The 22,135-nt window shown below is 47.1% G+C and overlaps 1 non-coding gene across 1 annotated transcript; it reads left to right on the top strand.

The window, feature by feature from the left end:
* Positions 1–13,177: 13,177 nt before the first annotated feature.
* LOC133752646 (U6 spliceosomal RNA) lies at positions 13,178–13,284 on the top strand. Its single transcript, XR_009864960.1, has one exon. It is a non-coding gene; the product is annotated as a U6 spliceosomal RNA (small nuclear RNA).
* The last annotated feature ends 8,851 nt before the right edge of the window (positions 13,285–22,135 follow it).

The following is a 22,135-nucleotide window of genomic DNA, read 5'->3' as shown; positions in this document are numbered from 1 at the left end:
TCCAGGTCCCAACAGCTTCAAGGGCTCCTGCTTTGGTCCCTAACCCCGGGAAAACTGTCTTTTTCCTGCATCATTCTCTCGTTTGCCTTTAAGTCTTTCAACAACTGTTTAACCAGTTCCCCAGATCAAGTTCCCTCCATTAGAATAACTAGTGGGATTCTGCTTTTCTGACTGGGCTCTCATTGCGACTGAGGACCAGAGCTGAGGACTGTCTAGGCAGGGAGCTGAGGGCCCAGGGCCCTGGAGTGCCACTAGTTAGGGCTTGGGAGCCAGAGCTGGCATGTTTTTATGTGTTGGTGATTACATGGAGGACTTTGAGCAGATTCTAGGTACTAGGGAACTAATAAGTAGAGAATGAAAAGCTAAAAGTTTCACTTCAATCAATGCTTTTGTTGCTTTCAATTAATACTGATAGAAATTATTTTATAATTTATATAATTATATGTAAAATTTATCTTTAAACTATGTACTTTATAATATGTAATTAATATCATTTCTATATTATAAACTGCATTGTCATTATCATGCTTTTAATGATAATGAATGCGTTATCACAGACAACACTATATTGGGTACTTTTATCATATAACAAACAGCCCCAAAACTTGGGACTTAAAAACAACATCTTGGGCCAGCGCCGTGGCTCACTAGGCTAATCCTCCACCTGTGGCGTCGGCACCCCGGGTTCTAGTCCCAGTCAGGGCACCAGATTCTGTCCTGATTGCTCCTCTTCCAGGCCAGCTCTCTGCTGTGGCCTGGGAAGGCAGTGGAGGATGGCCCAAGTGCTTGGGCCCTGCACCCACATGGGAGACCAGGAGGAAGCACCTGGCTCCTGGCTTTGGATTGGTGCAGTGCTGGCCGTAGCAGCCATCTGGGGGGTGAACCAATGGAAGGAAGACCTTTCTCTCTGTCTCTCTCTCTCACTGTCTAACTCTGCCTGTCAAAAAAAAAAAATCTTTATATTTAGTCTGTGATTCTGTGGGTTGGCAATTTGTCCTGAGCTCGATTTTAAGGGTGTTTGGATTTTAGCTGGGCTCACCCTTGCGTTAGCAAAGGGCTTTCAATCAGTTATGCAACTCTGGTTTGAATGATTGACTAGCTGAAAACCGGGGAAATAAAGGCAGCAGGGCCCCCGCCACATCCACATTGGAGTAACTGGGTGCGGCTCCTGACTGCAGCTTCCTGGTAAAGGAGATCCTGGACCGCAGCAGTGACGGCTCAAGTCGCTGGGTTCCTGCCACCCACGTGGGAACCCTGGATTGAGTCCTCAACTCCCCACTCCACCTCCACCCCCAGCACCCTTGCAGGAATTTGAGGAGTGAGCCAGCAGATGGAAGCTTGCTCTCTCTGTCTTTCTGCCTCTCAAATAAATAAATGAAAGTTTTTCAGGGTTAAAATGGGAACATTTTTAAATGAATAAAAATATCTTTGAACTAAATTTGTTGTAATTTTTATCATTTTTGATACATTCTACCACAAATATTTGTTTAATCAAGTATACTTCAGATCAACTTTGTTATAAATTTTCCATGGTTTACATTATTTATTACAAATAGTCACTTACTCATAACTCAAAATTTATTTATTTGTTTTACTTATTTGAAAGACGAAGAGAGAGACAGAGAACCTCCATCCATTGGTTCAATACTGAAATGCCCACAACAGCTGGGGCTGGGCAGGCTTGAAGTCAGGAGCCAGGAACTCTGTTCTGGTCCCTCACGTGGGTGGCAGGGACTCAACTATTTGAGCCATCACCTGCTGCTTCCCAGGGTGTGGATTAGCAGGAAGCTGAAATCAAAAGCGGAGTGGAGACTTGAACCCAGGCATCTGGGATGTAGGCATTCCAAGCAGTGGCCTAACCACTATGCCAACCCCCTGCCCCGACCTTACATATTCTGAAAGAATTTGGTTTAAATAGTGGAATATCCAGCACCTGGGAATCAGCATAGGTAAGAAGACTTCTGCTGAATTTGTTTCTTGGAATAAGACCCTTTTGCTTGTAAAAATCCAAGGGCATCACTAGGGGCCAGGTCAAATTAAGCAAGCAATGGCAAGCAGAGATACACTCTGCTGAGAAAACCAATGCTCTGGTCCAGAACCAGGGCGGAGAACTTGAACCAGAGCAGAGGGCGTGGCTCTCCAGATAGTCAGGTTAGTTGTTTACTATGCTTGAATAGATTATCAAGTCTCCTTCAGCAGGAATTGGAGTAAAAAATCTATCAGATCCCACACTCCAGAAGTGAGTGCAGAAACTAGCTGAAAGCTGGGTTTACTTTATCTCGTTGTCTTCTGCTCACTGCAGCAATCTGTCTCCGTAGTCTTACATCCACACCTCCATGAGAGGAAAGAGCAAATTTCCACTCCACAAACAAAAGTTGTACAACACGAGTGTCTGTGCTTGGGTGTCCTCAGCTCAGGGCTGATGCCAAACTTGCCAACTGTCTGGTTGAATGGGAGCTCTTAATCACGCTTTGCTTTGCCAAATCTGGTTTCTTTTCAAATTCTCCAGGTGGATTCCCTGGGGTGGAATGTCTGGGCAGACCCACATTGCAGTATCACGCTTTGACTCCTAATAGTCAATTCACATATCAGTGTGATCTATCTGATCCCAGTGGACACACACACACTCACCCCTTAGAGTGTGCAGTGGTTTTCTTTCTTTTCATACCTAAACAGAACTGTTTGAAACTGCTTTTGACATGCTAGGGAGGTAGCTTAGTGTCTTTCTGAGCCTCTGAATATTCTAGGCTATAATACATAAGGAAAATCAGTTGTATCAAAGTAAAATGTCAGAAGCTACTGTTTCTAGAACTCTATCAGCCCGTCTTCACAGAATGGAGTGTCTGAGCTCATATAACGGGCTGGGGTGCCTCTTCTCTTCCATTTTGGGGCATTTCTTTCTTCTGGCCCCCACTGCTTCTGTTAAAGCCTTACCCACTTCATCTCTTCACTCTGAATTTCAATAACCTTAATATATAAAGCAGTTTAGCACTTCCTTGATTTAACTCCTTAGTTCTTGGTAATGCAACTGGAGTGGAGACTGTTTACCTTCTGTAGAGGTAGAAAAGTTATGACACCTTTCCTCACCCATCCTAAGGTCACAGCCAACACTCCTGTAGCAAAAGGCAGGGTTGAACCTGAGCCCCTGAACAAAGTCTTGAATGCAGATATTAGACACTAAGGTCCCGGCCTCCCTCCCTTAGCTTAAGGTGTCTTTGCCCTTGTTTTTAATTGTGAAGCAGCCTATAAGCTCAACGAATTGAGAGAGTACTGCAGCCATCACTGGACCCATGAGGTCATTTATTTCTCCAATAATTAGCATCTTGATTGTTGGTATTTTCTCAAGGATTTTCTTTGCCAGGCAGAATTCCAGGTCCAGCACAGGAAGTAAGTACCAACTCCATGTAGCCCCCAGACCAACTGAAGTCCGCTTCTCCATCATAGAGAACACAAGATTGGGGCCGGCACTGTGGTGTATCCGGAATCAACATTGGCATCCCATAAGGGTGCCATTTGCGGTCCTGGCTCCTCCAGTTCCAATGCAACTCCCTGCTAATGCACCTGGGAAAGCAGCAGAAGATGGCCCAAATCCTTGGGCCTCTGCACCCACGTGGAAGAACTGGAAGAAGTGTCTAGCTCCTGGCTTCAGATCAGTCCAGCTTTGGCCATTGTGGCCATTTGGGGAGTGAATCAACAGATAGAAGACCTCTCTCTCTCTCTCTCCCTCTCTCTCTCTCTCTTAGTACCTTTCAAATAAATAAATAATTTTTTTTAAAAAAAAAAAAAAGAACACTACATCACTGACCGGTTAAGGAAGACCACAAGTACCACTGACCAACAAGGAACTTGGACACACACTAAACATATCCCTCATCCTGCACCTATGAGTTGTAAGATTCATTGACTTGACTCCCTTGGGGAGCCTTGGAAGGTGACAGCCGCCCAGCTTCTTGCTCTGTGCAATGCAATAAATGCCTCCTTTCTTCCAACAGCCCAGTGCCAGTGACTGGCTTTTCCGCACTACAGCAAGCACACCCAGTTTGGAGATCACATAGCAACTCCTCCAACTAGTTTTGGGTGAACAAGAGAAAAGCACAAGATTTATGCAGTCTTAGATTTATGTGACATTAGAACCTTCAGCAATGAAGACCACAGACCCAGGGCCACTTGCCTGCTTTCACATTGAGTTCATGAAGAATGGACAGCTAGCTGTGTAGGAATGTGGTTGGACGAAAGCCCACAATCTAACAGTAGTAGAGAGAAGAGGAAAACCCTGCAAGGCCTGCCTGTCCAGATTCCTCTTGGCCCCCATGTAGCATTTCTCCTCTACCCCTGCCTGGTAGGAATGGGGCAGAACTCCTCTGGAATGGAGATCTGCAAGGGACAGGGTGAGACAGTGACATTTCTAGGTTTGATGGCTGGCTTCAGAGGACAGGAATTCCAGTTCCTATGACCCAGTTTGGGAAAGAGGCATTCTGATTTCTTCAGAGGGAGAAAGAGAATAGGAGAAGGGAGGCAGATCAGAGAGGCCGTCCGAGGCCCTGCAGTGTCCCTCAGTTTGAAGCACTCAGCAGGGCAACGGGCTCCAGTGCCTCGTTTGGGCTGTCACGTTCTGAGCTGCAACATTTTCCACCCCAGAGAAACCACCAGTGACTCTTAAACAAATAGCACTTAATTTCCCTGAAGAGAGTGATTCTATTTTCCAACAGCCAGTGATCATTTTAAGGAACCTTTGCCTCCCCTCCCCACCCCTGTATCTGTCTGGCTGACCTAGAAGCTGAGTAACACCACACTCAAAACACAGAACCTGAGTCACTCTCTATCTCAGCCAATGATCAAGGACATAGCTCTTGCTGGCATCAATGTCAAACAGAGTGAAAGAAATTCAGAAAGGAAAGAGACTCAGAAATCTTTGATATAGCATAAATATAAGTCTCCAGATAGAACAAACCGATTCACTCAAGAAGATTGTGTTCTAGATCAGAAAGGGAAAGACAGCAAGAGGACGGGTGTTCAGAAACGTTCGTTTGCTTTCACCTTTCTGGAGCATTTCTGGAACATTCTTCACTCCACCTTGCTTTCCTTGTCCCTGCGTTCTGCAGCTCACGATGAACCACGCGTTGGGGCCACTGTGGAAATATATGCTGCATTGGCCCACTTCTCCTACTCCAACTAAAATATCTATGGAGAGGGTTTTTTGGAGGGGGCAGGGGGCAAAGGTTTATTTCAGTTTACAGTATGATGGTTGCAGGTCAGGATCAGACAGCCCCAAAGTCTGACATCTATGGAGACTGGTCATGGCACGTGCAGAGGCATGGTCACATTGAGAGCCAGGAGCCAGAGAGAGAGAGAGAGCAGCTCAACAGAACTGGAGCTCCAAATAATCAGCCTGTCATGAGAATGACCCTTTGAGGGCACATGCCCAGTGATCTAAAAACCTCCCACTGGCTCCAGTCCTAGCTGCGACAATGAGGTCAAACCTTCATCCTTAATCCACCGACCATTAACGCGAAGACATCAGAGTTCAAACCTCTGCATGAGTTCTGGGGAGACGGGTCCTATTCAGCCCAAAACCTGGGCCCGTTATTTTGGGGTTTGTATGTACTGCTTAATGGCATCAGCTTTTCCCTTGTTTGTAATTACTGTCTCTCTCTGTTTCCAACCTTCTCTCACCCCTACACTGCCTTCTAAGAACATCTCTTCCCTCTCCTCTCTGTTCTCCTTCTCGGGCCCTCCCTCCCTGCATTTCTTGCTCCCTGCACCATTTGTTGTTGTTGTTGTTGTTTAAGATTTATTTATTTACTTGGAAGGCAGAATTACAGAGAGGCAGAGGCAGAGAGAGAGAGAGAGAGAATGAGTCTTCCATCTGCTGGTTCACTCTCCAGATGGCCGCAATGGCCAGAGCTGAGCCAATCCGAAGCCAGGAGCCAGAAGCTTCTTCTAGGTCTCTCATGCAGGTGCAGGGGCTCAAGGACTTGGGCCATCCTCCACTATTCCCCAGGCCATAGCTGAGAGCTGGATTATAAGTGGAGCAGCCAGGACTCGAACCAGAGTCCATATGGGATGCCGGCATTGCAGGCTGAGGCTTTATCCACTACACCACAGTGCCGGCCCCACCATTTGTTTTATAAGATGTCCCTTCACTATTTTGAAAGGGAAAGGTAGTGTTATCTGGGGTGCATTTGCCGGTACCGTGGCTAACTAGGCTAATCCTCCATCTGTGGCACCGGTACCCCAGGTTCTAGTCCCGGTTGGGGCACCAGATCCTGTCCCGGTTGCTCCTCTTCCAGTCCAGCTCTCTGCTGTGGCCCGGGAAGGCAGTGGAGGATGGCCCAAGTGCTTGGGCCCTGCACCCACATGGGAGACCAGGAGGAGGCACCTGGCTCCTGGCTTTGGATTGGCGCAGCGCGCCAGCTGTAGCAGCCATTTGGGGGGTGAACCAACGGAAGGAAGACCTTTCTCTCTGTCTGTCTCTCACTGTCTAACTCTGCCTGTCAAAAAGGAAGGAAGGAAGGAAGGAAGGAAGGAAGGAAGGAAGGAAGGAAGGAAGGAAGGAAGGAAGGAAGGAAGGAAGGAAGGAAGGAAGGACCCGAAATAGAGCCAATTTCATAAATTTCTCATATTGCTTGAAATTCTTAAAAATTCTCTCGCATACCTAAGCCCTACTGAGGATAAAAGTGAACTATGCTTTTTGTTGTTGTTTTTACTTTTTTTTTTTTGCCTGTTTTCCTGTGTTGCTGTAGAGTAACAGTAAAGTTCTATAGAGTGTTTTCAGCAAATGCGCAAAAGGATGTCTTAATTTAATTCTCTTTTGCTCTAACAAAATACCTCAGGATATAAAGAGCAGAGATTTATCTTGGCTCACCATTCTAGGGCTGGAAAATCACCCAAACCTGCTCAGTTTCTGGTGAGAGCCTCTTTGCTGCTTCAACTCATGGAGGAAAGAAGGGCAAGAGGCACACAGAGGACAGAGAAAACAGGGGCTGACCTTGCACAGTGGGTAACCCATTGCCATGAGAAAGGCTCAAGTCCACCCCATGACCCACAGCCCCCAGGCCCCACTTCCCAACAGAACCACATTGAGGAATTAAGATTCAAACACAAGGGCAGGCGCCACTGCTCACTAGGCTAATCTTCCGCCTGCAGCGCCGGCACCCCGGGTTCTAGTCCCGGTTGGGGCACCGGATTCTGTCCCAGTTGCTCCTCTTCCAGGCCAGCTCTCTGCTGTGGCCCTGGAGTGCAGTGGAGGATGGCCCAAGTGCTTGGGTCCTGCACCCCATGGGAGACCAGGAGAGGCGCCTGGCTCCTGGCTTCAGATCAGCGCAGTGCGCTGGCCACAGCGTGCCAGCCGCGACGGCCATTGGAGGGTGAACCAATGGCAAAAGGAAGACCTTTCTCTCTGTCTCTCTCTCACTATCCACTCTGACTGCCAAAAAAAAAAAAAAAAAGATTCAAACACACAAACTTTTGAGGGACACACTTAAATGCTAGCAAAGAAGTATTGCAGAGTTTAACATCTCTAAGGTATTTTCTGCAAAAAAATGGCTTTTGACTCCCAAACTTCCTTCTGAAAAGCAACTGGTTGTAAGTTGGGGGCATCCCCATGGAGACCAAATTTCCAAGAAGCAGAGTCTGAGATGAGAATTCCTGCTGAAGGATGTGTTGTCAGGAAAAGCCGGAAAGAGGGTAGGGGTGGGGGCTGGAAGGGGCAGTGGAAGCAAGTGTGTCTCAGTGCGGCCATGGGCTGATTATTGCTCCCAGAGGAGGAAGTCCTCATGTCTGTGGCCTCAGGCACAGTAGAGTCTTGGTAGCCTGAGGGAAGCTCCTGACGCAGTGGCTGAGTTCTAGTTGTTGGTAAGGAACGTGTCCCAGGAGCTGGCAGGCAGGAGAATGACAGTGGATTTGCGGGGACAACATTGCTCCCTGTTGTTACCCAGAGTCCGATGGATGTCTGCTCTTGCTTATTGGACAGACGAATGAACTTGGCTTTGTAAATGCCATCTTTGTAAAGAAATAAGACTCTCTCTTCTCACTTGCTGCAGCATGTTCAAATATAAACGTCTTTCTTTTCTGTTTTTCTTCTTTTTCTCCTTACATTTTTGTCAATAGTTAACATTCCATGCAGGCGTTCATTTGATATTATTTATGGGGTGCTTGATATGGTCCAGCTATTTTATTTAATCCTCATAGCAGATCCCCATACCCATTGTGAACCTGGGGTTGTAAACAGATTAAATAACAGACTAGTAAGTGAATATAAATCTCGGACTTTTCCTTCCTCTCTGCTTTTTCTCTCCTTTTCCACACACACACACACACACACCCCTGATTTTATTACCCATTCATTTTCATGGGAGTCACTTGCAGATATCAAGTCCCAGTGAGTTTATCAGGGAGGGAGAAAGAGGCCCTGGTTAAAATAACGCTGTGCAGTAGAACAGAAAATAAGATGTCACGGCGAACTAAACATCTTCACTCTCACAACCGAGGGAGGAGATGCGTAAGGGTAGACTTGAGCTGGCCAGAAGTTGCCAGAGCTTTCATTGGGAGCCAGGTGTTGGCAAATTTCACCCACCTGCTCACCTGAACCCCGGGGAGGCCTAAAACATGGGATGGGGAAGACGGCTTCCTCCTCTAGCCATTCCCCATGCCCTTCTCTAGGCTCCAGTCAACTTAGATATTTGTCCAGGAAGTGAAGATGTTTAGTTTGCCATGACATCTTATTTTCTGTTTCACTGCACAGTGCTATTTTCACCAGGGCAACCAAGCTCTCTGATAAACTTTGAGAACATTTGAGCCAGCTTGACAGTGAAAAGACTCAGTGCCCTCTGGGTTTTATATATTTATTTATTTCACTTTATTCCATGTTTAGTATGACTGAGTAACCAGTTCAATAAAAAGAGGTGGGATGGGAAACCAGTGTGGATTGTATAATAAAGCAGCTCTGGTTTCTGCAGACTGTAGCCCAACAGCTCCCATATTCCTTTCAAAGAACAGATTCTTAACACAGACAGATTAAGTGCGATGGGCAGCTGATAGCTCATCCCAATTCACTTTATGGCTCTGAATAGGAACAAGCAAGGGTGCACTTCTTCAGATAGGCAGAAGGGGCATGCCTCCAAGGACTGCGCTAGGCAGGCAATGCAGAAGCAATAGGAAAAGGTCTCAGGAAGGGCTCTGTCCTAACTAGGAGAAGAGCAAAGACATAAAATCTGCAGCCAACTTCCTTTCTTTAGTATGACCACAGAGGCTAGCAATACTCGTATGTTCAGTGATGTGCCAAGAGTGAAAGCAGTCAACCTCACCATTCGGCATAAAAATTTATGAGAGAGAGAGAGAGAGAGAGAGAGAGAGAGAGAGAGAGAGAGAGAGAATATCTTCTTCCATTCAATGGTTCACTCCCCAAACGGCCACAACAGCATGGGCACAACAGATGGGCCAAGCCAAAATCAAGAGCCAGGGACTCCATCCTGTTTCCCATGTGGGTGGCTGGGGCCCAAGTACTTGGAGCATTTTCTGCTGCTTTCCCAGGCCCATGAGTGGGAAGCTGGATTGGAACTAGAGCAGCTGGGACTTGAACTGGCACTCATATTGGATGCTGGCATCCCAAGCAGCAGCTTAACCCACAGCACCACAGTGTCAACCCAGCACCACAGCACCACAGTGCCAGCCCAGCACCACAGTGCCAACCCAGCATCTGTATTATTACCACCTGCGAGAGTGGGCCCCCTTGGTGTATCCTCCTTTCCTTTCTAGTTTGCAGTGGGTTTCTTTGTCACTTTGTATTTCGTTTATAAAAAATGGATTTGAATTTTTTAAAGCATGTATTTACTTATTTAAAAAATAGAGTAACAGAGAGAGAGAGACAGAGAAAGATTTTCCATTCACTGGTTCACTCCAAGTGAACAAGTGGCAGCAATGGCCAGGGCTGAGCCAGGCTGAAGCCAAGAGCCAGAAACTCCATCCAGGTCTCCCACATGGTGCAGGGCTCCAAGTACTTCGGCCAACTTCCAGTGCTTTCCCAGGCACATTAGCGGGCACTAGACGGGAAGTAGAGCAGCTGGGACATGCACTGTTACTTACATGCAGGTGATGGCTTGACCCGCTGAGCCACAACGCCGGCCCCTGAATTCCATTTTATGTTCATGTGCTACAGTCTGATCACTGGGTAATGTAGAATCAAGAAATTTGAGAAGTGAAGGGAGCTGAGAGGTCACTGGGCAGAGTTGCCATCTGATACCATACGTCTCGGCACAGGTGAGGATGACGGTCTGACTACCTTATATTTTGGCCTCTGACGTTGTTGGACAGTATCCTCCTTTGTAGTTTCAACATGTGTGATGGCATTTGAATTTTCTTGTTTCAGATGTGTCTTCTTATATTTCACTCCTTTAACATCTGTGATACTATCTTCTTAATATTACCAATGCCAAAATTACATGATCATTTTCTCTTAAAGTTTCCAGGGTCTGTTATGGGCTGAGTTACACATTACCCCCAATTCATATGTTGAAGCTCTAATCCCCAGTGCCCCAGGATGTGGCTGTATTTGGAGATATGGTCTTTGAAAGGCTGATTAAGTTTAAAGTAAGGCCCTTCTGTGGGGCTGAATTGAATCTGACTGATGTTCTTATAAGAAAAGGAAATTTGGACATAGAATGAGCGCCCAGGGATGTGTGCTCACAAAGAAAAGACCAGTGAGGGCATGGCAAGAAGGTTGCCATCTGCAAGATGCAAAGAGAAGCCTCAGAAGCAACCAACCCTGCTGACTGCTTCATCGTGGACTTCTGGCCTCCAGCCCTTGGAGAGAAATTAGGTTCCTGGGGCCAGCGCTGTGGTGTATTAGGCTAAGCCTCCCCCTGCATCACCGGCATTCCACGTGGGCACCAATGTCCCCAGCAGAGTCCCAGCAGCTCCACTTCTGATCCAGCTCTCTGCTTATGGCTTGGGAGAGCAGTGTAAGGTGGCCAAAGTACCTGGGCCCCTACACTCATGTGGGAGACATGGAGGAAGTTCCTGGCTCCTGATTTCAGATCAGCCTAGCTCTGATTTGGGGAGTGAACCAACAGATGGAAGACCTCTCTCTCTCTCTCTCTACCTTTCTCTCTCTCTCTCTCTCTCTCTCTCTCTAACTCTGCCTCTCAAATAAATATTTTTTTAAAAAATAAAGAAACTTGGTTCCTGCTGTGTAATCTGCCCAGCCTGCAGCATCTCGTTGCTACCTGACCATTCCCCTTCTCATACACACTTTTGAGAAACACTGAATCACCTCCTGAGAAAGACAGCATTAGTTATTAACTACAGGCCTGTAGGAGAAAGGGAGAAGTCATGTCCATGGCCATCTCCCCGTACAGGAAGGGGTTTGGGAATTTATGGAGTTAGGGTAATGGGCGGAGCTGGGCTAAACTGGGCAACACAACATACTAGGGGCAGAGGAGAGTGGTGAGGACAGTCCTTGGAGCAGGAGCCTCGACTAACCATGCTCCAGCATCATGATGTGCTCAAGACAGCTGCTAACACACCATCACAGGTGTCTCATGTGTGTCACCAGCCCTACAGTACCTCTACTCAGTCAGGGTTGATCTGTGGAGGCTCTGGTTACAAGGTTGGTGGCAGCTGGCTTGGTCCAGGCTAAACCATACAGGTTCTTAGGAGCTCTGCTCAGAAACGTGGGTTTCACTCCCCAGGTCATCAAGAGCCACAGAAGGATTTTAAGCAGGGAGGTGGTGTCTTTACATTGCCATCAAGTCACATGATCAGGTTTATTAAAAAAATATTTATTTATTTGTTTATTTGTAAGGCAGAGTTACAGAGAGGAAGAGACAGAGAGTTTAAAGAGAGAGAGAGAGCACTTCTATCTACTGATTCACTCCTCATTTGACTGCAACAGCCAGGTCTGGGTCAGGCCAAAACCAGGAGCCTGAAACTTGGATCTCCTGGAATCTGGGTCTCCCACATGAGTGCAGGAGCCCAAGTACTTGGGCCACCTCCACTGCCTTCCCTAGCACATTAGCAGGAAGTGGATCAAAAGTGGAGCATCAGGGTCTCAAACTGGAAGTGAGATAGGTGATACTGGCATTGTAAGCAGCAGCTTAACCCATTGTGCCACAATGCTGGCCCTGTGAAAATGCTGTTTTGCCCTCTGCATGATCCATTGCCTTCTAGAAGCAGTTGGTGCCCCCACTTCTAGGCCACTTTGTATGCATCTGCGTACAGGTGTGTGTCTACCTGTGCAAGACTTGTGAGTACCTACATGGAATCCATCGTGACCCCCACTTTTTCACATAGCAGTGTTCATGGAGATCTTTCCATGCCAATGCTTATACGTGTTCCCCCTGTTTTGTTGGCCACACAGTATTCCACACTACAGCTGAACCATAATTAATCTACCCATGTCTTACACATGGACATTTAAGTCACTGCCAATATTTTTCTATTAAAACTATGAAACAATGATTATTTCTGTACGATTTTTATCTCTGCTTTGCAGATGAGGAAATTTAAGTTAAGCTCAAGTAAATCAGTGAAGTAACACAAACAGAACATTGTACAAACCAGTTTGGAATCTAGATCTGACGATTCCCACTTCCAGAATCTTCATCGTAGCGTCACACTGGCTCCAAGATATACGTAAATATCTTGGACAGCAGTTTTATCGTAATTGGAACGTTTTCAACCATTATTTCTTCAATTAGGTTTTTGCCCGCTCTACTCCAATTGCACATGTACCAGGCTATTTGGTTCTGTGCCACAATTCAGTATTTTGTCCTTTTATTGTTTTTCAGTTTTCTCTGTCTGTGTTTCATTTTTGGATACTTTCTAGTGCAATGTCTTTAAGCTCACTAATCTAATTTTCTGCATTGTCTAGCCAGTTGTCAGTCCCACACAGTATTATATATTTCACCCCAGAAATTTAATATTTTATCCTGGAATGCAATTGAATCTCTAAAAATCTTTCCTGGCTGTCTTTATCATACTCACATGTCCCTTTACCTTGTGAACACGTAATAGTTGTCTTAATGCCTTTGTCTACTAATTCTATCATCCGTGGCATTTCTGGATCTGTTATTGATTGCATTTTCTTTTTATTACAGATTATAGTTTCCTGATTCTTTGCACGCCTGCTAATTCTTTATTAGAGATCAGACATTGTGATGTTATGTTTTAAGAAGCAGGAGTGCTCGCTTCGGCAGCACATATACTAAAATTGGAACGATACAGAGAAGATTAGCATGGCCCCTGCGCAAGGATGACACGCAAATTCGTGAAGCGTTCCATATTAAAAAAAAAAAAAAGCAGGAATACTTTCTATTACTTTATATACAAGGGGCCTTTAAAAAGTTTGTGGAAATTGCACATTATCTTTTTAATTCCATTGTTATATGAGTTTTCTGAAATATCCTCATCTTTTTGTTCTTTATTCTGGGACACAGTTAAGTTACTTGGAAACAATGTGATCTTTTTTTTCAGGGCATACTATTAAGCTTCCTTGAGTGGGCTGGGTACACCACTCATGGGAGTGGGTTAGTCATGGGAGTGGGTTAGTTACGTTGGGAGTTCCTTATGAAAGAATGAATTCAGTCCCCTTCTCTCTCTCTCTCTCTCTCTCTCTCTCTCTCTCTCTCTCTCTCTCTCTCTCCAACTCCCTGCTAGCAGCTGTGCTCTCTTGCCTTTCTGCCTTCTGCTATTGGATGGTGCAGCAAGAAAGCCTGCACCGGATGTGGCCCCCAAAGCCTTGGAAGCCTGAGAACTAAGTATCTGTCCTCCATAAATGGCCGAGTCTCAGGTATTCTCTGACTGCGGCTCCAAATGCACCAAGGAAGCAACTAACTGGGGTGTGGTATCCTGGGAGGGATTCTGGAGCAGAGGGAAGGACCGTAGGTACAAACCACAGGGATCTGAATAAAATATGGACTTTGACTAACTGTGATGTGTCAATACTAGTTCATCAGTTGTGAGCTATTACAACTATCAGCTGTAAGATATTAGCAAATAGAGAAATGGTTGTGGCTATACTGCATTATCTTTACAACATTTCTATAAATCTGAAACTATGATACAATAAAATTATTTTTAAAAAATCAATATAAAGCTGTTTAAACTCTGTTCTCCTGTTTTCATCGGTTTGTACCCTGCAATTCTAAGTGATGGCAGAGGTAAACTCCACCTCCCCACTGTAGCTCATGACTGCTCCACTCCCAAATCCCACCGCTGTCCCCCAACCACTCCCTGAATTGTTCAGCCACTGATCACTCAAATCATTGTTAATAAAGCCATGGAAATGAGTTCAGGTTCCTAAGACAAGCAAACTTGAGCTCCCAAATTCCTGATCCTCCAGTAGGTCTGACTCCTAGATCCTACACCCAGATCACATTTGCCAATGCCTGCTACCATCAACAAGCACTTCATCTCTCAATGAGCATTGCCTGTTAGGGATTCATGACAAGAATCACTGGGGATCTGACACAGAACTGTGACTCTCAGCCCTGACCGCACAGCTGTGCCACCTGTACCGCTTCTTCACATTCAGCTCGCCAGCCAAGACCACAATATCAGAGACTCTGGGGTGGGACCCAGGCATCAGGACCATGCTAAGCTCCCTGGGGGATGCCAGTGTGCAGCTGGGGTTCACAACCAGACACAGGGCTTTCAAGCCCTTCCCGGCAGAGTCTAATTCAGGTGGTCTGGGAGGAGGCTTGGGAACCTGTCTTTAACAAACACTGTAGCTATCGCTTTATTTTTTTCAACCAGAAAGTTTACCTTCAAGGATTAGATATAGGGGCCAGCATTGTGGCATAGTAGGGTAAGCTTGTGCCTGTAGTGCCGGTTCGAGTCACAGCCGCTCCACTTCCAAACCAGCTTGCTGCTGTGGCCTGGGAAAAGCAGAAGAAGATGGATGGTCCAAGTGCTTGGGCCCTTGCACCCGTGTGGGAGACCCAGAAGAAGCTCCTGGCTCCTGGCTTTAGATCGACTCAGCTCCAGCCGTTGTGGCCATTTAGGGAGTGAACCAGTGGATGGAAGACCTCTCTCTCTGTATCTCCCTCTGTCTGTCTGTAACTCTGCCTCTCAAATAAATAAATAAAATCTTCAGCAAAATGATTAGGTATGAAGCACTCTTTGCCATGGCATCTGTTTGTCGGAATGTGCTCTCATGACGAATGACTGCGTCCTTGTAGAAGTCCTCCAAAAAAAGAAGTCATAGCCTTTGGGGCTGCCATGTCACTGTAGAGCTTGAAGCAGTCTGTTCACTTCACTCATCACTGGGACCCCACAGCCATCCACCCAGGTTTCCTAACAGCCCCGAGGACAGGACATTCTGCTGTGCCTGAGGCTCCCTTGGCTGACGGTCAGAGTCCAGCTCCGAAATCTGTAGCAGGCAGACACCTCCTTTGAGAGGTAGAAAGTTCGCTCTCCTGCCGGCAGACCATTAAGTCACCGGGCAGCTCTGGAGAGGAGAAAACTGCAAACTCTCCTGTTAGTCCCTGTAGAAGAGGAAGAAACTCTGCTCTTCCTACAACTTCCCATCGCCACTGCCCTTCTTGCTGCCTCTGAGAGGGACGAAATTGTTGGGCGCTGCCGCGGTCTGAATGTGTGCGTCCCCGTAAACTTCCTGTGTTGAAATCCTGAACCGTGGCTCACTTGGTTAATCCTCTGCCTCTGGCGCTGCCATCCCATATGAGTGCTGGTTCGAGTCCCGGTTGCTCCTCTTCTGATCCAGCTCTCTGCTATGGCCTGGGAAAACAGTAGAAGATGGCCCAAGTGTTTGGGACCCTGCACCCGCATGGGAGACCAGGAAGAAGCACCTGGCTCCTGGCTTCAGATAGGTGTAGCTCCGGCTGTTGCAGTCATTTGGGGAGTGAACCATCGGATGGAAGACCTCTCTCTCTGTCTCTTCTTCTCACTGTCTGTAACTCTACTTCTCAAATAAATAAATAAAATCAAGAAAGAAAAGGAAAGAAAGGAAGAAAGGAAGAAATTCTGAACCTCAAAGGGATGACATTAAGAGTTGGCTGTTGGGTCATGAAGGGTGGAGCCTTCACAAATGGGGTAAGTGCCCTCATAAAGAGGCCCTGGGGTGCTCCCTCACCGCTCCCGCACATGAGCAGAGTGGGAGACGATGGCCATTCATGAACCAGGAACGGGATCCTCTGGTTATATTGTACCCGAGAGTCCCGTGGAGGTCTGTCTGCACGTGGAAACAAACACAGCAAGAAATGACTGTGGGTTAAGTGCCGGCATCCAACGTGGGCACCTGTTTGAGTCCTGGTTGCTCGGCTTCTGATCCAGCTCCCTGCTAATGTGCCTGGAGGATGACCCAAGTGCTTGGGCCCCTGCAGCTGCATGGGAGACCCAGAAAAAGCTCCTGGCTCCTGGCTTCAGACTGGCTCAGCCGTGGCTGTTGTGGCCATCTGGGGAGTGAACCAGCGGATTGAAGATCTCTTTCTCTCTGTGTTTCCTTCTCTCTCTTGTAGTTCTGCCTTTCAAAGAAATAAATATTAAAAAAAAAAAAGTGACTGTGGGCTCTTACTAATGGTTACGTCTCAATTCTTAAAAGGACACCCAGCAGTCTAATTTTGTCATTCTAAATCTTGCCTATTTTCTTACATGTTTCCTTCAAACCCTTTTCTTTCTTTCTTTCTTTCTTTTTTTTTTTTTCAGAACTGAGCTTCTGAACGTAAGCATTTTGTGAATCTGTCTACTGCAAGTGAACTTGGAGGCGATTCTTCGGGAAACTCTTTGTTTTCGGGTCTGTTTTTGTGTCTGTTGGCCATTGTGTTTTGTTTTGGGTGACAAAAGCTGAAACATGCACACACATTTTTTTGCCTTAGGCTTTCGTGTCATTTTGCTTGCTTGCCTAACTGGAGTGACCCGCATCTGACAAGCATTCCTATCAGGCAGGGCTGGAAATGCGAACTGCTTGGACGAAACAGCAAACCACGAGCACAGATGGCCAAGTGAGAGGCTGTGCGGGATGAGCGTCAAGTAAGGCCTTTGTGGACATGAAGGAGGCTGCTTTGGGCAGTACCAGGAAGCGGTGCCAGGATACAGGGGTTGGGGCAAAGCCGGGACAGTGGTGCAACTGCAAATCTGTCACACTGAGGAAAGAGAGCAACAGAGAGAGAGAGAGAGAGAGAGAGGGAGAGAGAGGTGACTGGGAGGGTGGGCGAGGAGCAGCAGGGGGCCCAGCTGTCCGTCATTATTTATATGTGCGCCTGACATAAGCGCATGCATCCTCAGGCTGACTAGGAAATAGCATCTCAATCATTTCATGCCGCACTGGCAGCCTGCTTGAGTTTTTAGTAGAAACCCTGCAACTTAAGGGTCCTGCTCCAGATGGCTAAAAAGAAGAGCATCTAATGGAAAGTGGGATGAAGGGGCAGGGGTTAACGATGGCACTAAAATCCGAATACAGAAGCAAACATAATATTGGGTATGGAATCTTTACACAGAAACAGGCGGAGTAGGGCTCGTTTCTGCTCGAGTGGAAAAGCTTTCTGCAGAACCCAGTGTAAGGCGCCAACAGCCCAAAGCCTCCCCGACACCAGCCCTTTTCCTCTTCCCCTGGCCCCGCCCTTGCTTCCGCAGATCTGCCCCCTCATTCATGAAATTCTCACAAATACAGGCACCGGGCTGGTCAGGGTTGAATTCCTGGTGAGCCCGGGGTCCCCCAGGGAGGGCTCAGGGCCCAAAAGACAGGTAATTACCCCTGCCACTGAAGGAGCGGGAGGTTTGAAGGTGCCTTCCCACAGGAGGAGTTCTCTGTTCAGTGCAAAATTGCCAGATGGCAAAGGTGAACTGGAGTCGTTACCTGGGGTAGTCCAGCGTCAGGTGCCCCCGACACCTCCCACCTTGCAGATGTCAAAGGAGCCTATTTGAGATTTATCAGAGTAGCGGGATTAGCAGGCATGCACACCCCATTCTGCTCCCTCCTCCTCGCCTCTGCTTTGTTTGTCTAAATAGTTGTTTTAGTGAGCTAGAGGAAAGAATGGGAGGTAATTAGTGCTTCTTGTACTGTCGCGTGTTCAGTTTTGTAATCCTTCTGTCAGGTTTAGTTTCCTATGAAGCAAAGGAAGTCCCGCTGGAATAGTATAATCTCTTCTTAGTGCTAACACAAAGCGGCGGTGTTTAAATTAATCAAGAAGTTTTCAAGCCCACGAAGGCTTCCATGAGAGTGTCACATGAAAAGCGTGTGTCATTCTCGCGCCTGGTCTTCGTGCTGCTTAGAGCCAGAGATAAGGACCCTTTTAAGGACCTTTTTAAGGAGGTGTTTCAGGTTTGAACCACGTTTGGCTTTTGCTGGAACTGGCAGGTGCCGTCTGTACCTTGTCTTGCTGCGCTCCCCCGGGCTTCCACCCTGGGTCCCTGTCCCAGCCCCTGTGCCACAGCAGCAGCCTCCAGACCTGGCCTCCACATCTTGCTTTGTCCCTTGCTGCCAGCCCTGCATGTGCCTCAAGGCCCTCAACCCTGTTCCCACTGACGAGGCCACGATCCCCCTCCTCTCCCTGGCCCCCCAAGCCTCCCCCTCGCGCCGTGTTCCAGGCCAGCTCTGGCTTTCTCCCTTGCCCGTCGTGTGGTCTCCTACCCTGTGCTGTCCCACTGCCCACTCTGTCCCTGCTAGGCCCCATCTGGCCTGTCCTTCACCGGGGTACCTCTGCCCCTTCCTGAGAGCACCCCGAGGTGCTGTCTCCCACTCCCTGGACTACGTCCTGTCTGTCTCTAGCACTGACTAGTTTTCACCTTGGATTATAGCTTTTCTCAATCCCTAAACACAGTGTAAGTGTTTTCTCCTTTTACGACACAGGAACACTACACGTAAGGCTCCACCTTCAGTCTCTTCTGCACTCTGCAAGAGACAGAGACAGACTCTGGATCCATTTGGGATGTCTTGTGTCTTCCATTCAGATCTATTTCTCTATCCATGTGTCTGTATGCATACACATGCCTACACAATCTATAAATTACACAATTCTGCAACTTAACTTTGAAACACAGCGTTGTGTATCAAGATCTGTCCATGGTGCTCTGTATAGATTTTCATTATTCTGTGGTAGCACATTTTATTTAGCTGCCTTCTATTTGTAGACGCCCTGTTCCCTCTGCCTGAGATATGTTCTTGCCCGTTCACCCAACACCCTACCCAGGGGGTGCCCCACTATAAAATCTTTTCTCACCCACCCCTCCCTTGCTTTGTCCTCACCTCTTTAGATCATAGAACCAAAAAGAAAGGCCATCAAATTCTTCCCACACACATCAAGTAGCTGCTCCTCCCTTGCAAGCCCTGGTATCTGATGGCCAAAGCTCCTAGAAGCTCAGCTTCTTCCTTGTACACTTACCTTGTTTCTCTCTCCCTTTCCCTCTCCCTCCCCCTCCCCCCCCCTTTGTTCTATCTCCTACCCTCTTTCAGGAATCAAGAAGTGGACTTCTAAAACAACACCATATTCAGCACTTGGTAGCCACTTGCAATGCTGCACACGAGTCCCTCAACAGTAGCCATTCACTGCTGTGTCTCAGGAACCCAGCGCAGGGCCTGACACAAGGCAGGTCCTCAACAAGTGTGTGCATGAGTGCAAGTTTCTTGAAATCAGGATTTGCATCTGGTTCGTTGGCCACTCCCTTGAAGGTCCTTGAATAGGACTTTAGCCATATGTGCTAAATAAGTATTCAGTGAATAACCAAACAAGTCGATCTGATCTTTCCAGAAAAAGAACCACTCCCTTCCGAGAAATGAGTGGGAAGTGAACTGGAAAATAAGCCAGCTACTCAGAGGTGAACCTTTGGAACAGTGGTTAAGACACCACTGTGGGACACTTGCAGCCCACAAGTGCCTGGGTTCAAGTCCCAGCTCAGTTCCCAATTCCAGCTTCTTGCTAAGGCACATCCTGGAAGGCAACATGTGATGGCTCAAGTACTTCGGTCCCTGCCATCCATGTGGAAGATCCAAGTCACGTTCCCTGATCCTGACTTCGCCCTGGCTGTTGCACATATTTAGGATGTGAAACAGCAGATGAGATATCTATCTATCTATCTATCATCTATCTACCTGTCTATCTGTCTTTCTCTCTGTCTCTCTCTCTTCCCTCACTATCCTACCCTCACCTCTCTCTGCCTTTCAAACAAAATTTTAAAATACAACCCAAGGCCAGCACTGTGCCACAGTAGGTTAATCCTTCGCCTGCAGTGCCAGCATCCTATATGGGTGTGGGTTCGAGTCCCAGCAGCTCCTCTTCCGATCCAGCTCTCTGCTATGGCCCAGGAAAGCAGTGGAAGATGGCCCAAGTCCTTGAGCCCCTGCACTCACATGGGAGACCTGGAAGAAGGTCCTGGCTCCTGGCTTCAGATCAGCTCAGCTCTGACCATTGCAGCCATTTGGGGAGTGAACCAGAGGATGGAAGACTTTTCTCTCTCTCTCTCTCTCTCTCTCTCTCACTGTCTGTAACTTATAAATAAATAAATAAATCTTTAAAATACAACTCAGTTACTCTTCTGTACGACCAAGCAAAGTAGTGATAATAATTGCAGGGGGAGAGACAGAAACAAGACCCGGTGTTGAGCCACCCCTAGTGATGATGGAACGGATGCTGCCAGAGGCTGTGTGGCTGTCCAAGGCTCCAAATCAGCACAAACTTTTTTTTTTTATTTTTTTTTAACTTTTATTTAATGAATATAAATTTCCAGTGTACAGCTTATGGATTACAATGGCTTCCCCCCCCCAATAACTTCCCTCCCACCCACAACCCTCCCCCCCTCCCGCTCCCTCTCCCCTTCCATTTGCATCAAGATTCATTTTCAATTCTCTTTATATACAGAAGATCAATTTAGTATAAAGATTTCAACAGTTTGCACCCACATAGAAACACAAAGTGAAACATACTGTTTGAGTACTAGTTATAGCATTAAATCACAATGTACAGCACATTAAGGACAGAGATCCCACATGAGGAGCAAGTGCACAGTGGCTCCTGTTGTTGACCCAACAAATTGACACTCTAGTTTATGGCGCCAGTAACCATCCTAGGCTGTCGTCATGAGTTGCCAAGGCTATGGAAGCCTTCCAAGTTTGCCGACTCTGATCATATTTAGACAAGGTCATAAAAGACAGAGTGAGGATAGTAACCAATGATCCTAAGAGTGGCATTTACCAGGTTTGAACAATTATACAGCATTAAGTGGGGAAGAGGACCATCAGTACACACAGGTTGGGAGTAGAGCCATTGGTGGTAGAGTAGAGGTTATGATTACAAAGGAATGAGGCCCAAGTGCACTAGACAGGGCCTAGAACAAAGGACAGAGCCTAGACACAAAGGACAGGGCCTAGAACAAAGGACAGATTAGAGGAGCTAAGAAAGGTGCTGTCTAAGCTACAATTAAGTTTTCTGATTGAGAGGCAAATAGAACCTGATAGAAGGGGCTTGATAATAATCTGGTGGGCTTTAGGCCTTGTAAATTCAGAGGCCCAGACCTATCTATCTCTTCACATGGGGTATATCCTAAGGGAGGTGTGAACCTCCTAGGGGAAGGCACTCTGTTGACTTTCATTACTTGGCTGGCCTGGGAGGAGTGCTGGCCAGGTAAAGGCAGGTGGCATCTCTAACAAGAAATTTACAGTTCTGCCTGCAATGTTGCTGACCCTACTTGACCATACCCTCAGCTGCAGTGGTCACTTTGGAAGTTGGGCTGAGTGAAGGGCTTTTCAGCTTAGATCCAATAAGATCTGTGGCTCTGACCTGGGCATCCTTCGACTCCAGGGCAGGTCCATTTCCAGTGATCCAACTCTTGGCAGAGCTGCCAGGGCTCTTCACAAGCTGACTTCTGCTGAAGCCCAGGCTTACCACATTGAAAGCCACTGCAGTGGACTGGCCTGTTGGGTCTCCTTGAGGGCAGATCACTGTACAGATCAGCCATTAATAGGCCTGCCACCCATTGCTTCTGATGCCGAGCTTTCTTTTCCTCCTGGTTTGTGTTAAAGCAGACCAGAGGATGCAAGTCAAGGGAGTGCCCGTTTCCCATCTCTAATCTTCGGTGGCCTGAACTACAAGTCTATAGTCACAGGCATGTTCTGTAGTAGTTTTTCTAAGGTAGACAATGCCCATGAGGAAAATTATATTCTCACTTTAAAACTTTCTTTCCCTTTGGT

The sequence above is a fragment of the Lepus europaeus genome, chromosome 2 (assembly GCF_033115175.1).
Source record: "Lepus europaeus isolate LE1 chromosome 2, mLepTim1.pri, whole genome shotgun sequence".
Lineage (NCBI taxonomy): Eukaryota > Metazoa > Chordata > Mammalia > Lagomorpha > Leporidae > Lepus > Lepus europaeus.
This window is presented reverse-complemented; position numbering and strand designations above follow the sequence as displayed.